The sequence below is a fragment of the Herpailurus yagouaroundi genome, unplaced genomic scaffold (genome assembly GCF_014898765.1).
Source record: "Herpailurus yagouaroundi ecotype Mexico unplaced genomic scaffold, PumYag 140, whole genome shotgun sequence".
NCBI classification, from domain to species: Eukaryota; Metazoa; Chordata; class Mammalia; order Carnivora; family Felidae; genus Herpailurus; species Herpailurus yagouaroundi.
Window position 1 is genome coordinate 26,117,442 of NW_024412395.1, and position 6,695 is coordinate 26,124,136.

Sequence of the window (6,695 nt, forward strand, 5' to 3'; positions counted from 1 at the left end):
CTTAAGAGAAAGTTTCTTTAATCTGGAAGAGGAAACATTAGAGAACCAGCAATATTTTCAACAAGAATCACAAAACTATAATCTTCCTCAGTTCATTTAATCCCATGTTCCTAATTCTTGTTCAATTTGAATGCGGCTTTTTAGTTCTGGAAATTCTTACCCAATTTAGAATTAATCTTAAAGATGTAGAATACCTGTATTTGTCCTCAAAGTCCTTTTTATAAATCTCCTTGAAGAAGAAACATGTTTTGTGAGAGAATAAGAATGATTATAAATGACAAAATCTCAGAAATAGACATTGTTAAAGATCTGATGAGAGTTCATTATGATGCAATTGACAAAGAAATTTGGTTATTTCTGTGACACATAACATTTCAAGTAATCAGAATATTAGGTGATGACCTTATATCAAAACATTAAAACTTTAGGAATTGCATATATTTGGGCCGTTACAGCATTTACCTGTGCAATACAACCTAAGGTTTACCCTTGTATGACAGTGATTTTCCAAGTAACTTAGCATCCCAAATAAAAGGGCCTAATTGGTCAAGAAGACTTCATTTATCATTTAAATCCTGAGAAATTTGTTAAAACCCCAGGAAGTCATAAGTGCATCCTACATTACAGATCATTACAAATCTTAAAATTTTATTTATTCAACTAAAATTTATTTATTTATTTATTCAATAAAAGATCCCACAGGTGAATGTATAGCATTATATAGTTGTTATCAAAACCTAGCTCCTTAAACATTGAGCAGTTTTAACTAAGTAATCAAAGACCTGATAAAGATGAAACTTAAAACTTTGATTTTTCCCAGAGGACAGACCTTTGCACTGTCTTATCAAGAGCAGATCAACAGTTCAAGAAAACTTTGTCATTTGAGCAGAGAGAAAAGCAGAATTTCAACCTTACACTAGTGTACTTTTAAAATTCCATTCATCTCAACCTTCTACAACTTTCTTTTTCTTTCAGATTTTGTCCCAAAGCCATTTCTTTTCAAATAACCAGTCTCATTTAGGACAAAATTATTTTCATCTACCCTCAACAAAATTGTATTTCCACTCCTTATATCTTTATTATATGCCTCCTAGTTTCCTACATACAGGGTTTCTTTCCTTATTTTCATCAGTCTTAAGTACACTCAGCAGAATTTTAACTCTTAGGAAACCTTAGTCTCCAATTGAGGACTTAGTAACCAACTGAGAGGTGTTTACACCAGAATTTTTTTAGATGGTAAATTTATGAACCAATTAAGTACAAAACATGTTTTCCAATAGGTCTGAATAGCCTTAATTTCTCAGCAATAAGAAGTTAAAAACACAAACCTATGTTCAATAATCAAGGCTTTAGCCTTCCATCCTATTTGGAAATTTTCAGGTTACCAAGGATCTTGAAAGTTATCTTAACAATTACCCATGAAAACTTTGAGACAGACAAAATTAACTATCATTAACAAATTGCAACAGAGATAACATGAGCTTATTTGACCTTTGGCGATAATTTAAAGACAGGTCCAATAAACTTAAATTAGTTTAAACATCGAATATGTTTCACCTGCATCCACCCAAAAGTCAATCACTTTTTCCCCATTGTCAATTTTCATTTGGGGCACCAGTGGAGATCTCTGAAATGGGTGGTCCAAGGGGGTGTGCACTTTGCTTCTTGACTTGGAGGGTGGGAGGAAGAACCAATGGTGCCTGAGACACTGAAGATGGTATATGACCACACCCAAGTTGGTGCAGAAACATGAGGGGGACGGGAAGGCAGAAGCAGCAACTGCTTGGGAATATTCCTTAAAGTCCCTGTCCCAAGATAGACTAACCACAGTTGGCTCCAATTATAGCTGTTAACCTGGGAAATGAGGGATAATCCCTCACATCTGTTAGCAGAGGAACAGGGAGAGAGAGTCAGTGTCCTGAGTCAGTGTCCTGAGAGTCATTGCTCTTTTAGTCTGATTCTATCTTGGCTAGACTATTAAGGTCTCCTTCTCGAGGTTCCTCCTGATATCAGCTGGGTTTTGGGACTTTCCCTGGTTGGAACACTTATTCTTTTTAATGTCCTTTCTCCTTACAGTAGGTTCATTGACCCCTTGCTAAGGAGGTTCTGGGCCTCCCCCCTCTTGGTGGCTAGACCTTCCCTGTCCTTTTGTCGTGCCTCTGGAGCGAACAGGGTGTAAGCCTCACATAGTCTCGTATAATAATCCCTGAGAGGGGGGAATCCCCTTGCTGCTGGGCATATTTATGGCCTTCTCAGCCCCCTGTTCTGGTCCCCAGGAGGAGAGCCTCTTGGTATCGACACATGTGGACCAGCATCTGGAGAGCACCTGTGCCTGGCCAAGGGTGCCTGTGCCTGACCAAGGGTGCAATCTGGCCATTGGTCCTTGTGGGGGAGGGTTCTCTGGGCCTGGAAGGGGAGGAGAAATGGGCAGCATACGGGGGAGGAGTTTCAAGCTCAGGGGAGTGGGGAGGGAGCCTAATGAGTCATGAGGAGGTGGAACACTAGGGGAGCAGTGGGTTGCTTCTTTGGTCCCCTGGGTGAGTTTCCGGATAAAGTGGCTAAAACCTTTGCCTGGCTCTGCTTACTATGGATGAATCGCATCCAAGGCAGAGGATTTGGGGCAATTTCAAGCCAGGAGTCGATGCATGGGAATTAGTCAGTGTGACCTGGGTCTCTAGAGACAATATGCCAGATGCAGTGGACCACTGGGACATCCAAGGTTCCCCCAGAAGGCCCACACACACCAAAAGTGGGCCATTCCAAATCACATAGGGTCCCCAATGTGCCAGGGGCTATCCCAATTCCACAGCCTCCCAAAAACTCCCTCCTTACTCCATCCCGACCCCACAATGCTCCCATGAGGCGAAGTCGCAAAGACAGAGGGACAGGGGTGCCCCCTCCGATGAGTAGACCAGAAGATGCCTGACTGGCCATGTCCTGAAGGAACCCAGGCGACACTCAGCCACAGTGGTCTCAGCCCTGCGAGCCATGATCAGAAACCACTTGATGCTGCCACAGACCACACATCATCCATCATGGAATCGCAGATGGGCCCATTCAGACTCTGTGGGCCCCTGGGGACCCCAAGGGCGCCCGCCCGTGGAGCCACAGAATTAAACTCAGCAGGCAAGCTAGACAGAGTTGCACATTCACATTCACATACACACCAGAGGTAATTACATTCCCTCCCATAGAATTCCTACCTGTGAGACTTCTGAAGTCTCAGGGAGTGATCAGGTCCCCCTTCCGCTCTTGCAAGTGGGCCTGATTAGATTGGGCCCCAGCCTTACCGGTTCTGACATCAGGTCCAGGTCCTCACCTGCCAAGTCTCCTAGAGTCTGGCAGGAACGGTGGAGCGGGGCCAGCCTGAGGTGACTGAGTAGAAGACTGCTGAAATTCAGGCAGGGTGCACCTTCTCCCTTGTGATCCCTCATTCCTTCACCGCCTCACCATTCTCCCAAACTGGTGGCAACAATGGGCCAGCGTGGTTGGGTTTCCCAGTCAGGGAACCAAATATGTTACGGAACCAGGCTGGAACGCTGGCAGAAAAACCAAGCGGCACTCGGAGATCTTGGTGGATCAGAGATTTATTTAACATCGGCAGGCTCAGAGGAGACCATTTCTCCAAAGATCTGAGCGCCAAATGCAAGCAGGAAGGGTAATTTATAGTTGTCCACCTTCATATTTGTGTATGTGGGGGGGGGGGGGGGGGGGGGGGGCTTCCGCGTGGCAAACAAGGCAAGAAAAACCCAGAAGAGGGGTTTCTAAGCCAGAGACCAGAGCTTGTTTTAGTCCCGTCAGCCATCTTATGGTGTAAAACTTTATTCATTTTCCCAACAACCTCAGCCCAATATGCTTTCTGTGCCCAAGAGTTTCGTAATGCTTGTGCAACTCATGATGTGCAAAACTTGGATGCTGCTATTCCAGTGTCTTTTGAACAACTATCTGGCACAGGGCAATATTCCCAACCAAGGCAGCAAACCCAGCTTCCAATCACTGTCAGTAAAATAATGCACTAAACTGGTGTGATGTATTTTATACAGCGCATCACTAATATAGGGGACTCTTAACTCTTTCTCTGACTGTTTCTCCCAATACGCTCTGATTACTCTAACATATGTGGGGGCTTCTCCCTCACTCATTTTCTGGGTTAATAACTATGATGATTACAGCCAATTGTCTCTGGCTAGTCTACCTCGGGATGAAGATTTTAAGAAATATTCCCAAGCAGCTGCTGAAACTCCTTTTGTTTTGGGGAACTTCCCTGTCTTCTCTGGCCCCGACATGGGCTGCCTAATTCCACTAGTGGTAAACAAAACAAAACAAAAGAAAAACAAAAATCTGCATCTGCTCATCTATCTGAGTTGACATGCTTTAGGACTATGAGAACTCTTCCTCTGCCCTTTGCGCCTTTATCTGCCTTGAGGCCTCTTGGTGACACCTCACCTTTTCTGCCTTCCCTTCCCCCTCCTCCTGTTTCTGCACCACCTGGGGTGCAGTCTGCACCTCTGGCTCTTCAACGCCTCAGGCAGCATCAGCTCCTCCTCCCCACGCTGTCAAAAGGTAAAAACATCCCCTTAGACTTTCACCACCCACTTCAGATTTCCTAACTGGTTCTATGGGAGAACATTGACTGTGGTAAACTTTTAAGGGCACACAGATAAAATGTAATTAAGATAGACATGTTTTTTAAATTATCAAAATTGATGGGGCGCCTGGGTGGCGCAGTCGGTTAAGCGTCCGACTTCAGCCAGGTCACGATCTCGCGGTCCGTGAGTTCGAGCCCCGCGTCGGGCTCTGGGCTGATGGCTCAGAGCCTGGAGCCTGTTTCCGATTCTGTGTCTCCCTCTCTCTCTGCCCCTCCCCCGTTCATGCTCTGTCTCTCTCTGTCCCAAAAATAAATAAACGTTGAAAAAAAATTTAAATTATCAAAATTGAATAATAAAACTCTATTCTACTCAGGTTTACTGAAGGTAAAACAAGCTCATGTTATCCCTGTTCCAATTTGTTAGCAAAAGGATGACTTAAAGTAATGCTTAACTTTGTCTGTCTCATAGTTTTCATGCGTAATTGTCAAAATAGCTTTCAGGGTCTTTGGTAACCTAAAACTTGAACATTTTGCTTAAATGATAAATTAAGTTCATTGGACATGTAGGCCTCTTCCAAATCAAATGGAATGCTGAAGCATTGCTTACTAAACATAGGTTTATGCTTCTGACTTCTATGGCAAAAAAACCTAGGGATACTTAAATCCATTAAGAAAAAAAAAAGCTTTATCCTTAATGGATTCATCAGTCTGCCACCTAGAAACTTTCTGATGTAACAGACAGTTCACAATTGGCTACTACTTTTCACTGGAGACTAAGCTTTCTAAGAGTTAAAATTCTGCTAAATGTAGCCAGTAAGGCTAATGGAAATAAGTAACTCTGTATATATTAAAAAAAAAAAAGAGGGGCGCCTGGGTGGCGCAGTCGGTTAGGCGTCTGACTTCAGCCAGGTCACGATTTCGTGGTCCGTGAGTTCGAGCCCTGCGTCAGGCTCTGGGTTGATGGCTCAGAGCCTGGAGCCTGTTTCCGATTCTGTGTCTCCCTCTCTCTCTCTGCCCCTCCCCCGTTCATGCTCTGTCTCTCTCTGTCCCAAAAATAAATAAACGTTGAAAAAAAAAAAAAGAGAGAGAGAGATATGTAAGAAAGATATAAAAAATGAGAATACATTTTTATTAAAGGAAATAAATAAATAAATAAATAAATAAATAAATAAAGTTTTAACAAAAAGGGTAAAACAACAAGACAACACACCCTTTTAAGTTGTTTTACTCAAGCCTTGGTTGGAATTACCCATTCCTTATAATCCACAAGGCCAAGCAATTGTAAAATGAGCACATAATATGCTCAAAAACATGTTAAAAAAAAAAAACAAAAAGGGGGAGATACCCCTGGCTGTCTGCACAGCCTCGGCTCCTTCTTGATTGTGCTATGATTACTCTTAACTTTTAAAATATTATTCCTCAAGGACTAACTGCAACTGAGTGGCATTCTTCAAAATCAGATAAAAAACCACCGAAGGGGGCCCACATGGACTGTGCCCACTAAACTTCTCACCTGGGGTCAAGGATATGCTTGTGTTCTTTCAGATTCTGGACCTCTGTGGATTCCCTCTTGGTTGGTGAAGCCATACCATGGCATGATGGAGACACCCAGGATATCTTCCAATGAACCAGAACTTCCAGAGAATGGCTCTGATTGAGCAGCCACCACCCCCCTTTTTCCAGATGGAGGAAGCCTCTTCATTGACTCCTCATCCTGAAGCCACTCTACAAACGCAGGTCTTTTCCCCTGATATAACATGGGGAAGCCTTAAACCACTGTCTAACCAGGCCAGCATCCTCTTACAGCACAATGATATTGCATATACCCCTAATTCGCATCTGATGGCCATGATCTCCATCATTAATTGGAATTTGATATATGTAACCCTGATTCTTCTCCTTGCCCTCATTTGTCCAGGTCAAGCTCAATATTCATATTGGGCTCATATCTTTAACCCACCTATATTTGATAGTTTAACACTCCTAGCCTGGGATATTCCTATTAGCAATAATGACAGAGTTAGTGGGAGGAGCGAATCTTAACCCACCCTTCCAAACTGAACAAGAGAATTGGCTTTATATGCCAAGATCTCAAAGATGGCTTACT

General features: G+C 43.2%; 1 long non-coding RNA gene across 1 annotated transcript in view; it reads left to right on the plus strand.

Annotated features, from left to right (window-relative positions):
• The window catches only part of LOC121030512 (uncharacterized), a 14,484-nt gene extending 8,115 nt beyond the window's left edge, over positions 1–6,369 (plus strand). Inside the window, exon 3 of the long non-coding RNA XR_005790261.1 lies at positions 6,134–6,369. This is a non-coding gene — a long non-coding RNA (uncharacterized LOC121030512). The remainder of the gene's footprint in view (positions 1–6,133) is intronic.
• The last annotated feature ends 326 nt before the right edge of the window (positions 6,370–6,695 follow it).